Source organism: Pezoporus occidentalis, unplaced genomic scaffold (assembly GCF_034315485.1).
Source record: "Pezoporus occidentalis ecotype Australia unplaced genomic scaffold, CSIRO_AGI_Poc_V1 ctg36, whole genome shotgun sequence".
In the NCBI taxonomy this organism is placed as follows: domain Eukaryota; kingdom Metazoa; phylum Chordata; class Aves; order Psittaciformes; family Psittacidae; genus Pezoporus; species Pezoporus occidentalis.
The window spans coordinates 2,638,102-2,651,798 of record NW_026915591.1 but is presented as its reverse complement, the minus strand read 5'-3'; the positions used below and the strand labels follow the sequence as shown (position 1 = coordinate 2,651,798).

Here is a 13,697-nt window from a genome sequence, read left to right as displayed (position 1 = left end):
AAATTCCGAAGGCAGATAATATCTCTGCAGGTTTGAACACTGGTTCTTCCCAACGTGAGCCAGGGTGACTCAGATTTTGTAAAATGGAAGCAGGAAATATATCTTCATTATAAAATGCTCATCTGTCTTTGCATTGATATTCCCCCCCCCCCCTTTTTTTTTTTTGATGGTATGTAATATGTTATCTGTGGCAGGAACAGGGATGCGTTTACAGGGTCATATGTTCCCTTGCAGGTTCTCAAAAAGAAAAGTGCAAAGTGGACAAGTTCAGATAAGCAGCATTTGGGTTTTGTCTCAAAGGAGTAAAAGACAGAAAAGATTTTTCAAACAAGGTGCTTCAATGGAAATACTGGCTCTAACCCAGAAAATCCTTGACTATATATGGACAGAGTCCAGGGGAACGTCTGTTCTCACATCTTGAATATTAAATTTCATCCTTTTACCTCCTTTCTGAGTTAAATAGTTTACATTTCACTAACGTTTCTGTTGTGTGTGCCTAACATAATAGTCGTCTACCCCCACCCCAAGCTCCATTGCTTTATCTGAAGAGATGACAAGATACAAACCAATCCATCTCTGCCTTCTGGGGATTGTGCCAGTCATTAGGGGCCTGCACGTAAATATGTGTAGAGTTGCTGCTGTGGATTTGCCTGGATTTTATATCTAGTCCCCTGGCATTTTCTGTGTAAAAGTACAATTTAATATGCCATCACTTCATCTGCTCAGACATTTTACACCATATAACAAAGCTTCATCACTGACTTCTTTCAGGTGATGTAGTTTTCTTCTTTCCAAAAAACCAGACTCAAACTTTGAACCAAAACTCAATCACCTCATCTCAGATTATGCTGCATTACAGGAGCTACCATTTCTTATGAAGCACTGTGGACCTTCTGGAGAAGTGAATGACAGCACACATTTAAACTCCTCTATCTATTTCCTACATTTTTGGCTTTAACTTTACATGGAAGGAAACGTGATGCTTGCTGGTCCTCTCCTCCTTTACTAATGTCAGATATATTTTTTCTATTATGCCCTTTCCCCATGCACAACTTAGCACAGAGTACTGGCTCCTGGAATGGAGAATGAGAGGCTGCCCTGTTGAGCACTTCTCAACACAGACTACATCTATCTCTTTCAACAATCTTCCTGCCATCAGGACTAACCATCAGAAGGTGAGTGAAGAGTATAGTTATTTAGTCTAAAAATAGATTGATGTAACCTGGGAAAGCCTAAAAATATAGTCTAAAAAAAAGACATGTATTTTCTTGTATTCTTCCAGTCATATAGGGCTTGATGATGCAGAAAATGATGATGCAGCAAATTAATTCCTGATTCTGCAATGGCTTTTTGGGGGCTGAAAAATTGCCTGACTAAAGTGATGGAAGGGTCATGGGGGACAGTGCAAGTCAGCTTTCTTGGTACGGGAGCTGGGCCAGCCAGAGAATTTGGCTAAAACAAGACATTTGTAGCACTTTCCCGTACCCATCAGTAACTAAGAAATGTGAATAAGGGAGGGTTCATTTTCTCAAATAATGCAAAATTGCACTGGGAGGGGAAGAATTCTCAAAGGTTTTCCAGTTAACTCATCATTACGGTCTAAAAGGCTGACAGGGAAGGATGAACACAGATGGGTTTGTAAGGATGAATCTGAGTAGCCCAGCGTTGCTGCTGCTGCAAGATGTACTGCCAGACTGGGGGAGGCAGGTGAATTATTCAGACTTTGTGCAAGTTCTTGGTATATGGTTTAGCATCAGGCACTAGTGCTAGAAAGAGTCAAAATATTGACATGGAGGGAAGGGAGATGCCCTGCTTGAAAGGGTGGAGAAGCAGAGGAAATGTGTGTTCCTGGCACAGCGAGGTCTTCCAGGATGAATTGGCAATGGATCTGTTTATAGATTCACAAGTGGGCTTTGACATTCAGCACCAGCAAGAGAAAAAAAGGCCATTCCAAGAGGCTGTGGGAATAGTTTACAGGACATGACTTGGTCTTTGCTTTTATTCATTGGAAGCAGCAGCAGCTTTTACAGAAGTGCTCAATATAAGCTTCTCCCCCTACATGGGCTAGAGAAGGAGGTGACATAAAGCTGAAGAGTCATCTCATGGTTTAGGACACGGCAATCAAAGAGCAGGAGAGGCAGTATGCTGGCAACTGAACATAACCATTGGGGGCACTCACAGGCAGTGAACACAGGCATGTGAAAACAGATAGAGAACAAGGGATCCAAACCTGAGCCTTTGACTGGTGTCAGAGATGGGGGAATCTGTCCAAAAAGGACTTAAGGATTATAGACTGAATCTCTGGGGTTTGAGCTCAAAGACTGATTAGCCAAGGTGGCAAAGGAATTACTGATCACTCTGAATTTCACTACGCCAGAGTGAGGAAAGGTGTTCACAACAATTTGGCATAAATTCCCTTTGTAACATTTGGTTCAGGGTTGGGAGGGCAGGTACATGCACCTTATTTGCAGTCCATGACTCCTTTTGCTTCCAGCGACAGAAACAATCCTAACAACTTCCTCCTGTGATGGGCTTCCAAGAGAGGAAAAGTGCAGCATGACTGAGACCTGCACAGAAGTTCAGGAAATCTGGGCTTTTGTGGAGCAGAACATTGTAAAAGGTGGAATGACTACAAACCGTGGCTATAGTAGATATATGTGTGTAGGGACAAAGAGCTGAAGACAAACGTGGAGTGCAAGTAAGTTCTCAGAATTGTCCTTGGACTGTCCCAGCACAGAGTGGTACCTCTAAATGGGGGAAACAACAGTTCAAGGCAATTTCTGAAAAGGAATAAGGGTTTACTTTCCAGATCCCACAGAAGCACAGGTGTTAAAACTGGTCCAGGTACTGGCAGAAGGTCGTTGCTCATTAAGCATCACTCTGCCACTTACTAGTAACAAAAGGAGAAGAGGCTTTATGCACTACTGAGAAAATGGATTAACTAAGCATAATTAAATCTGGAGTACAGCGCTGACCTTCATCGAGTTCTTAATATGAAATAAGGTGACAGCACCGGTTTCTGACTGAATGCTGAAAAGTTGAATTTTAAAAGATGGATACTGCTTGGATCAAGAGATGACGTTCAGAATGCCATAGTGGATTCATCTGGGCTTTCCTTATTATGGAAAAATAATGGTGGATACAAAAGCCAGGAAGAGAGAAGCCCTGCCATTAGCACAAGACAAGGCTTGAACTCATTTAAAGAGATGGCTTTAAGCTTGAAAATGCACTATCCACTAAAGAAGAGACTGCTGTGTCCTAAGTGTCTTTTGTCTAGTGTGTTGTATCTGGTTGATATTCTGATGCATGCTGAAGACCTTGAAGGGGAACTCATGAGCTGTTTATAAGTGGTCTGTGATAAGCTCCAGGCAGCTCATCTGAAACTAAAAGAAATGCGAGGAGCCCTGAAAAGAAATAATTTACCTTTCACACATTCTGGGGGAGAACATTAGGGGTGGAAAAGAGCTACTCAAGTTAAGGCAGAACCACAGCATGGAAACAACTAGGTATAAACTACCCAGGAATAAAATTACACTGGAAACTGGAAGGAGTTCTGTCCTGAATATGTTTTTATAGGAGAAGTGAGAAAGAGTTTATGAAAGAGACAGCAGATTCCAAAGAAAGAATAAATATTCCTCAGAGACTCTCTGAAAAGACAGATGGAACAAAAACAAGCAGGAAGATTAAAAATCCCCCAGGAGGTTTGTGTAAGAGATGGCTCAAACTGGGTTCACAGCATGAAAACATCATGACAAAAAATAGTGGCTCCTGATTAAGCTTGTGCCATTTGTAATCTGTCCACTGTCCTTTTCTCTGCTTTGTGTTGACTTGGGAAGAGGCACAAGAAGATGGGCAGAGCATGCTTTCCCCTGGAAAACAGACTCCCAAAGACTGTGATTTGTCTCAGCTTTGTGGTGGTGATGTAACTGCTGTCTTCCTTTCTCCAGTGAAACAGCTCCTTTATTTACCGGCAGCTGAAAAAAACACAGCAGAACATAGGGCAAATGGTTAAAAAATGAGTTGTGAGGCTAGAGGGATATCAAGACATTCCCCAGATATTTCTATTTCCTATAATAAAGGGGCTGATGCTATTTGATAGAGCAGAGTGGGCAAAAGCAGCAAGGGATAAAGCAAACATGAGGCACATCCTGAAAAGGAACAAAGAACAAAAGCTTTGGGGCAGCGTGATAGAGAGCACAAGGCCTATGGGGTGAGCAAAGAAACCACCTCCTGCTGTTTGATCCCACCGTGCCCTGTCGCATGGGGATCAGTTTGCATTTCCTAAAAATAAACATAAAGGCAGTGAAGTGGCATCTAACTGCAGCTCAGCACATGTATTCTCCTTGTGGAAACTCTTTGAAGCCATCCGGGTCGAGGGAGGTGACAGGACACCCATGTACATACACTAGCAGTTACAGGTCTTCACGTATTTATTCTTAAAAAAGATACATGCTGTGCAATTGTGTGTGACTGCACCAAAAGCAAAACCCATTTGCTTTAGCTCCTCTCCAGAGAGCTTTACCCCATCCCTGACAGTGGTTGAGGCCAGGCTGAATGGGGCTTTGAGCAACCTGCTCTAGTGGAAGGTGTCCCTGCCCATGGCAGGGGATTGCAACTGGGTGAGCTTTAAGGTCCCTTCCAACCCAAACCATTCTGTGATTCTATGATTCTATGAACTTAAAAATCCATTGCCTCTTGGATCTGGTGTAGCCCACTGTGTGCACAAGGTGACCCTTATACCACAAAAAGGGTGCTAAAATAATGGTTTCTTTTATGACAAGGCAGGTTCCCTTTTGTGAAGGGCGAACATGAATTTCAGATATTCCCAACAACCTGGAATTCCTTTCATTTCAGTACTCCTGTTTTCTTCTTTGAGCAGTTACTTCTTTTGATCCTTTCTGTAGCTCTTTGTTGTATTTCAGTTTTTGATACCAGAGGGCAAATCTTGTGGGAATAGTGAATTTTGAAATAGACTGAACACTTTTAATTTCTCCACTCTAAAATTCATGTCCTCAATCCATGCTGGGTTTAAGGGAATTTTCTTCAATCTGAATGAGTACTCCACAGAAAGTATTTCCCTACCTCCACCCAGAAGTTTGGCTCTGAGCATGTGAGCAAAGCCTTTAGTTCTTGATAAATCTGGGACTATATTGAGTGTTAACCACCATGTTCCCTGGGTGTGGAAAAGATTATAATTGCTTTTTGGGATAAACCCCAAGCATTGCACATGTAACAATAAAAAATGTGTGATAAAACACTAACTTGACCACAGACTTGTATCTGATTTTAGAAACCAATAGAGAATGTAGTGTAAACTAGTAACCTTATTTCATAATATATTCCTGTATGTTAAAGCACAGAATGCCAGGGTAGCTTTTCTATCTGTTTCCAGAAATGAGATTTTTCTGATAATCCAAGGGTCCAGCTCTCACTGGTAGGAGTTACTGCTTCACCTTAGAAACTTCTGTGACTCACAGGGTTCATAAGCCTCCAGAACTGCAATTAAAATAAGGAGCTGTTAAATAGCTGTAAACCTTAATGCAGTTGCTCCAGAGTGAGACTCCCACTGGCTGCCTTGCCAGCCTCAGGAAAGAATGCATGCTTTGTTTTGTTTTTTTCTCAAACGTGCACTGGGTTTAGCTGCTGGATACTCTTCCAACCTGCAAGAAAGTTCTTCACTTTAGAGTGATTTTAAAGCTGACGTGTAGCAAGCTACTGAAGTGAACAGAGCGAGACTTTTACATGGGCTCGAACTTTTTGCTCCTCTTCCAAAAACATTAGGGGAACAACCCTGAACTGCTAACTATGGATGGAAATGCAGAATCAGGATTTCTGTCAGCATCCCAGGCCTGCAGCTCAGACTGAACAGTGGCAGATGCAGGGCTCCCACTGCTGTTCCTAGGTCAGTGCCACAGGGCTCAGACCACCTGCACAGCACCAGCATGCAAATTATTCAAGGTAATTAGCAGAAGATCTCCACCTGCTGTCAGCTTCCCCTCATTCATAGAAAGTGTGAGGCTGTGGCAAGCATCCTCCTTGGATGTGGGGGCTTTTTGTTTTCTCTGGAGATGTACTGGAGGGTTTGTCTGTGCTTCAGCTGTTGCTGTATGTGAGATGGACAGAAGGCTTAGGAATACCACCAGCAACCACAAATGACGAATCTCAGGTAACGCCAAAGTGCAGATGTACTGAATAGACTGCTGTTTTCTACTACAGAACAACCCCTAATTTTGGTCTGTTCCCATGTGTGACACCATTCACACTCACAGGGCATGGATATGTTAAAATGGTGGTAGAGGGAACAAAGTACTATGCTGTATGAGGTCAGCAAAGGCTGGGCACTGCTGGCCCCATAACCCCAGTGAGGTGCAGGGAACTGTGGCAGAAACATGTTACAAGGGACAGTCCCTGCCTTCATGTGTTCAGGAGAGCCAGCTTCTTGGAGAGACCATGCTACACTGCTCTGCAGTGTTCTGCAAGAGCAGCAGAGTGACATGGCAGCAGGGTGCTCCCTTTTACCAGTCAGGCAAAGGGACTCTCCTGACTCCACTCTGGTAGGGGACTGGTGACAAACTAGGACTCAGACCTCCAAACTGGCTGTGCCAGAGAACTGTACTGATTCTTCTGTGCAGAGCTGAGCCACTGCTTCTGACCATGAGGTGTGTAAGCATGGGACAGCATGGGGCAGCGGTGGAGGAGGCTCTTGCAGGACAGGTCCTGCTGGTAGCTGCATAGGGTGGAGAAGCCTATGGGAAGGGGTATCAGCATGTCTGGATGTTAAATGATCCAAAGATGCTGAGTTCAGTGTTGTGGGAGACAGCAGCAGTGCAACTTGCTCAGATGCTCCCTCTGTCCCAAAGGTTTTATCAGTCCCTCTCTGCTGCAGGAGTAACTAGCTCAGAGTTGCATACTGTGTATACTGTAACCATAGTAATACTATATGACTAGGGTTGCATACAGTAAGCAATGCCTGACAGGGTGGCTAAGCTCCCATAAAATATGGGCCTTCTCACATGGCAGGTTGAAATCCTTTGCCTTTCTGTGTGGATGCTTGCTTCCCTTTGACCCCTCTCTCAAGCTCTGGCCTGGGGAGCTCTCACAGTCTCCTGGCTGTACCAGGGGACAAGTTTTAACCCTGATACGTGCACTGTGTGATAAGACCTGAAATAAAGGACATCCCCATGATCCAGCCTGGGGCATGTGGTCCCCCCATGAAACTTGGGCTGTCTCAGGTGGTGTTCATCCTGTGTCAGTCCACATGATGAGGATCGCCTCTTGTCATAAGACCTGCTATGGGCTGGGGTAAGTGTAGTGTGTCCTGGGCCTTATTATTTCAGAGGTGGTGAGCACAATGGGTCAACAGCCCTCATGGTGCACACTGGAGACTCCTGGGGAAGAGCTGCTTCCCTGAGCTTCATGATAAGATGGTGCACCCAGACAGCATCCTCTGACACAGTCTGTGTGGAAGTGCTTGCTCAGGCTGTCAGGGCTCTTCACACAGAGGAGTCAGGAACTGCTCTGGTGTATCATTGAGAAGTGGTTTGTGCATCAGGGTTTGGCAACATCAGATTTCCCAGTTTTTTCTGTCTTTCAGTCTTGTATCTAGCAACCACACCACGTCCTTTGGAAGGGAAGGCATGCCAAAGTAGTTTCCTGTGAGGAAGCAGAGCACCAGTGTTTTTCGGCAGTGGCTTACCGTATGATGCCTTTTCTTTTATGCAAGAAAAAGTAATGTTTAGAAACAAGCCCAAGCCACAGATTTCAGATCAGGGTACAGCTGGGAAGTGCTTGCCCTAGAACAGCAGCTGGACTGTACTCAGCTTTCTAAAGTAACCCTGCCCAAAATCCAGCCTCCAGATCCCACCCTTCAGGCTCATGCCTCTTTCTTTAGCAAAAGTGGACATAGAAGCTGAATCTCATTTTGTCTGAAATCTTCACAACATGTTCTATGTTCTACTTCTGCTTTCTTAATAATTCCTCGCTGCTACAAAATGGTCTTTTGACCTCTCTCCCTCTTAACCATTGGTTTTCCAAGCCTTGTTCTTCAGGGGTTAAGCAAAGGAGGCCTGAGAGAAACTGCTGCTAATTAACTGTGACAGCTGAAATCCTTGAAACTGCTATTGAACTTGGAACCTTGTGTGCTATTGTTCTTAGCTCCTCTGCTGGAGTCTTGCGTGATGGTGGTTTGGATGGAAACATTTTTGGGCAGGTCCTTGGAAAAACAATGGGAAAAAGCCCTTTTAAACAACCCTGTGAAAGCCAGCAATGGCAACACTGACCAGAATTTACAGACTTAATCCATGCATCTGGAACTGAAGGGGAACATGCCCCCCACATTGATGGCAAAAGTCCACCTGCCTGTCAGGGCTCAGGTAAGGCAGGACCAAACACTTTCCAGGACATAAGGACTAACTGATGGTGCGGTATACCTATCCAAGTGACAACTCATTGAAAATACAGTTTGGGTAAAACAGGTCTTTGTTTTCAGCCTACCAGTTGTGAAAGCATCACTTATTGCAAGGCATCTTGGGATACTTTTCCATCATTCTTTCTGGAATCCATAATGAGCACAACAGATCTGAAAGAAGGCTGCAGAGCTCAGTCTGAGCATTGAAGTCTTCTGTTGGATAGCTTTCTATAATTGCTCTGAAGATGGCACAGAGAGTGTGTACATTATCTGGTTTTCAGCCGCTGATAAGTAGTATTTGTGTAGGCTGTGTACCTTTGCTCCCTAACTCCATAGATTGGGGCAGACTATAAAAAATAAGTTGCCCTATTATTTCAGCTTTGCTAAGGTTTATGGCCTGTAATCCCTCGATAGACAATCTCTTTGTGTTTGTGGGATAATTTTGAGCAAAGAGGATTTTTGGATATGGCCCAATATTTTTCTTTTGGGCAATTATGGTTTTGTTCCCTTTCCAAGTAAGAATAACATATCCATGTGCATACTTGTGTGACCCACTCTTTTTTTTTAATTAAGATGATGACCAGATTCACACGAATCCAAGCAGAAATATGGGGCAAAGTCCACAAGCTGCCTTCTACCTTACATAGGATTATTTTCTGTTACTACAGAGTAGTATCTCAGGACCCAGCCAGGATCTACCTGTGAAGAGTGTTTCCTGCTGCTGCTGAAAGCAGCTCTGTTTGAACAACCTCAAAATGCTCTCATTGGGACCCACAAAGGCTGCTGCTCTCTAGAGAAATTATCCCCAGATACGCCTGGTTGCAGTACAGTTCTGTACTCTCTTCCTTACCAAGCAGCACAACCCTCTCCGGCATAAATGTGTGCCCAGGTATGGGACAGATAGAAATGACTTCCCTTTCTCAGCATTAGGTCTTGTGTTAGCCACTGCAACAGGAACAGCTCGGCTTCAGGGAGCTCTGGAGTCTCAATTGACTCTAGATGATCCATGTAATAAAGTAATAATAATAAAACCAATACAGGAATATGATCCTGTAAATCACTGAGCATTTCTTAAAGTAAACCGGATCACTTTTAAAGTTTTTAAGATTGATTTAACACTGTCTTTATGGCCAGTTTGTATGCTGTAATGGTATGGCCTAGTCTTCAGCTGATATAAATCCCAAAGGCTCCTATAAAACTGTTGTTTCATTTTTTATTTACAGTCACACTAGTGACACAGTCCCTGTGCTATTTTTATTCAGATAGAGAACTCTTGAAAGTTGTTATTAGAGCATATCACACTCAATTTTTTTGACCTAGGAAACATAAGAAAGCAGATCTTTGGAAGCCTCTTGAATTAGACTGATGCATTTTGATTTGTAGATAACTTCTGATTTGCAACTGTGATTGCTCTTGCAAAATTATCAGGCCCTTAAAGTTATTTCAGGATGTCTGAACAGCTGATTTTATTTGCTTGCTTTGTGATTAAAGCTAATGGGAGCAGACCACAAATTCATGCTCTGTTTCCATATAGCAGAGCAATTACAGGACAGGCTTTGAAAATTTATTTGCAATGTAGTTCCCTATCAGATTTTTACTAGGGAATATGCCCTCTTTTTGTGCATCTATTCTTACTTTTCATGTGTTTAGAGTGTTCATGGGGTTTGTTTATCCTTTAAAGCCTGGCAAGAGCAGTTGTCAAAATATCATTTCTGCTCTTAGAGACTAAGAAATAATGTATTGTCTTGCAGTTAGCTAATTTATTCTTAGCTTGATATCCATGTCATGTACTTGATATGGACATATTTGTAATTGGAAAATTCAAGTTTCCATGGGAAACTTAGCAAAAGTATTTCTGATGATACAGATAGGACAGTGTATAGCTCTGGTTGTGATTGTGTGTCTGTACATGAGAGGAGCAGCAGAGTGGGCAAGGGAGCAAATGGAAAAGTTATCCAGGAAGCTGAGCTGCAGCCAGAGGTGTGCTTAGAGCCCAACCCTGAGAAAATGACACAGAAAGGGGGAGAGAACACAGCTGAGCAGTTGTTTGCAATACGGCCAGATGTTGCCCCACATTACTTGATTCCTGCTTTGCTCAGAGGAACTAGATTGGGTTAATAAAGAGGATTTGAATTCATAAAGGGGTTTTGATTATGGAGTTTAGAAAGAATTAAGGTGAACTTCTCTTAATGGAAACAACTAGCTAGATCCCAAATATTATTGAACTGCAGGAAGATAGGGCTGCAAGGAACAGCTATAGGACTTTGGCAGTACAGAACAATAGTACAGTTTCTACGGCACACAATGACTTTATCTCTGTTCCCTTTTGTAAGGGCAGAATGGCTGAGGGAAAACAGTCACTTTCCTGTTAATACAGCTCCTGCTTGGCGCACCAGAAAGCACGAAACTGAATCAAGAGGCCAGCTGCCTGGAGTCATTAGCAATGTGGAGCCAGCATGCAGCTAAAACAGCATGCTGTGGAGCCTGGTGAGGTTCTATATAGCCCCTCATGCGACATGTGGCTGGCCAGGATCACCCAGGGCACATGTCCTGCCGTGAAACTGGTCAGTTGCATAGATGAGATGGGACTGGACTGGACATCAAGCTGTCCAAACCCATGGAAAAGGAGCATCAGCCTTTGGTCCATGGTTGTTGATAATGGCTAGAAATGCTCATTTTAGAAAATGAGGTAAGTGTAATGTTACTAGAAGGTGGAAAGCTTCCAAGCCTGATCCTGCCTCATGTTCCTGCTGCTCTTAGGCCTGAGACCAGACCTTAGTGGCAAGCTTTACCCTGCAGCAAATATTTACATGACCTTGTAGTCCCTCAAGGGAAAAAAAGGGTTTATGATGGAAATGATGATGGATTATTAAGTGCCATGGTGCTCATGAGTTGCGCAGCTATAACAACAACCCCCAAACTGGTAAATAGGAAAAAGACCTTCACTGTCCATATGGTGAGGCAGGCAATACAGCCCTACTTGTACGTAACACCAGAGACTTTCCAAATCCTACTCCAAATCTTTTAATACCTTCAGTCCTTAACAGTTCAAAATTACATCATCATTTCCTCCATTTCAGGCAGAGCTTTACCCCTTTTGCTTTGTAGCTGCAATGCAGTCTAATAGGGCTCATACTTCTTAAACTTAAATGGAAAAATGTATGTCAAGTCAAAACAAAGTACGGTTTCTAGATCTCCAAAGGGGGTATGGAGAGGGTGTCTTGTAAATCTGTATATGGTTAAAGGCAGCTGCAGATTGACATGGACATTTTGAGCTTGTCAGTCCTTTTTATGATGTATAGCTATTGGAGCAAGCCAGCAGTGGCAAGCTGAAGACAATGAATTCCCTCACTTCCTATTCTTACTGCTGAGGACCAGGAAAGAGATGTCTAATCAGCCTTGAATTTGTAAAGGCCCAAACCCCAGCACAAGCACTACTAGTTTTCAGCTTGGCCATTTATTCTAAAATCTTTCACTCTCTAGTTTCACTAGCAGCGGAGAAGTACAATGAATTCCTTTCTGGTAACCTGAGAATATCAGTTAATGAAAAAAACAAAAAATGCTCTGCAACTATATTGAATTTTCAGGGATTTTTTTCACTCCTGCCCCCAACTGGCTGATGTTAACATTTTTCTAATGTCCTTGAGATTGCAGCAAACAGTTTCCGGGGGGAAAAACCCCAACAAACTCAAACACCCCAAACAGCTTGAACCACATCCTCAGCTGGCATAAACTAATGCAGCTCTTCTTTATGTAGCAGCTGAGAAGCCAGGGTACTGCTGCTTTTATTTTCAGCTTTGCAACACAGTTACTGTAATAAAAGTAAGATATTGAGATGCGTTTTGCTCCAAGTGACATCATAAGTTAGTGGGGAGCAAGAAATGTGTTGGCAAAGTTGAATGGGGTGCTGTACACAAAAGTCCGTTTGTCACCAGAAGCCAGACTCCAGAATCCATGGAGATGCATCCAAGGACACAGTCTTACAGTTTGTCTCCAGTTTTTATGAACATCAGACTGATCTGTGTATTTAGAAATGGAGAAGGAAAAATAATGATGAAAACACATCTGTAGCATGGTGGCATTTCTGATTATTTAAAATGTTTCACTATAAAAGTTGAGTGATACAAGAATTATGTCATTGTCTGTGAAGACCTACCCATACCGGTATTTCTAAGCAAGCAGTTCCCCACTGATGTTAGAGACAAGTAATAGGTACACGAAGAAAGGAAAAAGATGTAGCTGATGGAAATGATCATGTTAGACCTCCAGGGTCAGCCCCACTCTTGTATTCAGATCTTAAAGTTTTGGCTTAGACACAAGCAGTTCATATGTTTTCAGTCTCCTGTGAACATTTGAGCAGCTGAAAATTAGGATAAAACGCGTGTTGTCTCTAATGAGCAGTGAATGTCATGGCTGAAAGCTGTCTCAGGACATCATCTTTCACCCCAGTGGAGAAATCTTCCATCTGGATAGATCTGACAAACTCCTGGCAACTTGGAGCCTTCACTGCAGTATAAAGAAGAGTACATCTGGCTTACACCCATCTTTAGGTTTCTGTGCTTTTGGGAAAGTCATAGTACCAGCTCACCCCCAACTGTACCCTCTGCAGAATAATTCCATATCAAAAGTATTTAACGGAGTAATTACTGGCTTTGGTCTTTATCCACATGGTATTAATTAATGGTTTCTTCCTTGACAACTCGTGACGAAACATACGCACCCACAAATGGGTTGTATAACACAAGGAGTTTGTGAATATGGAAGTTGCATAGATTGATCAACAGGAGAACCCGAGATGAGGTTGCAGCAGTAATCTCTCCTCTGATTTCATAATTAGGCCACTAAACCTGCTTTCAGAGAAGCACCTTCCTCTGTCTACCATTCCCAGTCCAGACTATGTTCCTTTGGTGATGCTGGTAATGTCTAACAGCATCTGGAAGGAGGAGGTAGCACCTAATCTGAGCATGAATGTAGATGTCCAGGGAACTTTGCTGGCGAGCACTAAAAATCTTAGACACTTGCAGGGTATGAAGTTTTTGAACAGGAGTTTGGGGATCTCAAGTTTGGATTTAGATGCAAATGCAAGATCTCTCAAAGGTCTTGGTAAATACTTGTATTTTATCTGGGAAAAGAGACACTTGGAGAACTGCAAGTCCAGGCCTTTAAGCCTACAACACCAAGTCTACAACTTCGGGTAGAGAGACCCCAAGTCACTAGGGACCTACTGATGTCAGTGAAGGCTAAAACAAAAGGCCCTATTAAAGTCAGAAGCACTCTTAAGTGCTCCAGA

General features: G+C 43.0%; 1 long non-coding RNA gene across 1 annotated transcript; it reads left to right on the top strand.

Annotated features, from left to right (window-relative positions):
- Nucleotides 1-6,049: 6,049 nt before the first annotated feature.
- On the top strand, nucleotides 6,050-9,576 carry LOC134169912 (uncharacterized). The gene is made up of 3 exons (XR_009967071.1): nucleotides 6,050-6,166; nucleotides 7,595-8,372; nucleotides 9,076-9,576. It is a non-coding gene; the product is annotated as an uncharacterized LOC134169912 (long non-coding RNA).
- Nucleotides 9,577-13,697: the final 4,121 nt, after the last annotated feature.